The sequence below is a fragment of the Pteropus vampyrus genome, unplaced genomic scaffold (genome assembly GCF_000151845.1).
Source record: "Pteropus vampyrus isolate Shadow unplaced genomic scaffold, Pvam_2.0 Scaffold5396, whole genome shotgun sequence".
NCBI classification, from domain to species: domain Eukaryota; kingdom Metazoa; phylum Chordata; class Mammalia; order Chiroptera; family Pteropodidae; genus Pteropus; species Pteropus vampyrus.
This window is the reverse complement of record NW_011894177.1, coordinates 1-1,777: the sequence shown is the minus strand read 5'-3', so window position 1 is coordinate 1,777 and position 1,777 is coordinate 1. Positions and strand designations below refer to the sequence as shown.

At 57.1% G+C, this 1,777-nt stretch overlaps 1 long non-coding RNA gene across 1 annotated transcript; it reads right to left on the bottom strand.

The window, feature by feature from the left end:
- On the bottom strand, positions 1–1,770 carry LOC111734765. Its single transcript, XR_002778583.1, has 2 exons — positions 1,566–1,770; positions 1–162 (listed from the first exon to the last, which is right to left on the bottom strand). It is a non-coding gene; the product is annotated as an uncharacterized LOC111734765 (long non-coding RNA).
- Between the last annotated feature and the right edge of the window lie 7 nt (positions 1,771–1,777).

Sequence of the window (1,777 nt, the reverse complement as noted above, 5' to 3'; positions counted from 1 at the left end):
GTGCCGCGCATGGACTTCATGTGCGACACCGCCATGCGCAGGATGGTGAGCTTGTCCGGCTTCCGCGCCAGCGCGCTGCACGTGGGCACCATGTCCGACAGCTCCGTGATGTACTGTGTCATCTTGTTCCGCCGGCGCCGCTCGATCTCGCTGTGGTTCTCTCTTCCCGGAAGCACGGCACCGGGAGGGACAGAGAGGAGCGTCAGCCCGGGGCCACCACGGCCCGCGGACGCCCAGCGCCCAGGACACGGGGCCGAGCTGGCGCGGGCGCCGGAGCCGGCGCCTGTCCCTGTGGGCGGAGCACAGGCTCCTGCAGGTGCCTCAGTCCCGGCTGAGACTAGGTCACTGTCCCCTCATAAGGGAGGCGAGGCTGTCCCCAAAACGGGCGGCCGTCTTTGCTCAGCTCCTGTCTGCACCGCCGGAAAACAGCACACACTTTCGCCATTAAAGTCAAGCCTCGCTTTGACCAGAAACGCCAGCGTTTTAGAGGCCGAGCGTCCTCCCTGTCCTCCTGCCCAAACGTTCCCCGTGTGGGAGGGTGTCCGATGACCAGGCGTCCGTGATGGACCTGGAGGCCCTGGAAAGCCCTGGCATTTTACAGAGAAGCACGTCCCTCTTGGGTCAGGTCAAGTGCATGCGATCCGCAACCACGGCATGAAAAAGGAACCATAATCAAGAATAACCGCCATGGGGAGGTCAGCGGGCCAGGGGGGGTCTCCACATGGGCGCCCTCCTTCCAAAGGCGTTTTTAAAAATAACCACGGCTGCCCATCCTAACTGGGGACGGTGGGGGCCGGAGGAAGGCGCCCGTCACCGGTGGCAGCTTCCAAGCTCGTCCACATCGAGACATGTCTGCATGATGGCACGAAGGCCAAAGCAGGCCCCTCCACTAATAAATTGCGTAGAGATGAGAATTTTGCTAAGGCTGATGGGACGGTTCATGCCTTTCTCTCAACACTGCCAAACTTCCTACTACAACTGAAACAAAACCAAAAAAGAAAAAGAGAAAAGAAACAAGCCTGGGGCCGAAGCCGCCTCGTCCCTCACCCATGCAGCATGACACCACTGTCTCCAGCCTTTCTGCCAGGACGGCCTGGCTAAAGACGCGGCCACGTGGCCAGCGAGGGAGACAGTTCCTAGGAACTCAGAGTCCAGTTTTATGTCCCGCATCCAAAATGGGGCCACCCAGATTCCTTCCATGTCTCCTCATTTTGCGATAGAAAAAGAGGACTTATCGCAACGGTTTTTCTAAACTTGAACTCTAGCTCTGTCTTTTAAAATGCAATCCATGAAAACTGGCAGCCACCGTTTAATTTTAAAAGGCAGCAGAGCCAATAACTTGTTACTTAACTTCCGATCGTCTAGGCTGGGCTGGTGGCAGGGTTGCTACTTAAGCTGCCTGTCACCGGGCCCAATACTGGCACGGAACGAGGGACGACCAAAGGGGTCAGGCTACAGGCAGTGGCTGTGTCGACGACAGAGTGCATTTAAATCCGTACATGTTCCCATTCGGTGACACCTGGCTATCGGCTTCTTCAAATCTAAGGAACGTAAAGTAACCTCACCTTGAAAATTTGCTGGGACCTTCACCATCTTCATCGTCAAAGTCCATTCTGAAAAGTCAAGACCACAAGTGAGCATCGTTATCAGTGCAGCGTTTACCTGGAAGCACGCGCCGCCAGCGCGGATGGGCGCTTACTCACGCGGATGGCTGCCCGAGCGTCCCAGGTCTCGGCAGAAACAGTGTCTCTGCACAGCCATCAAACCGGTTTGTGAC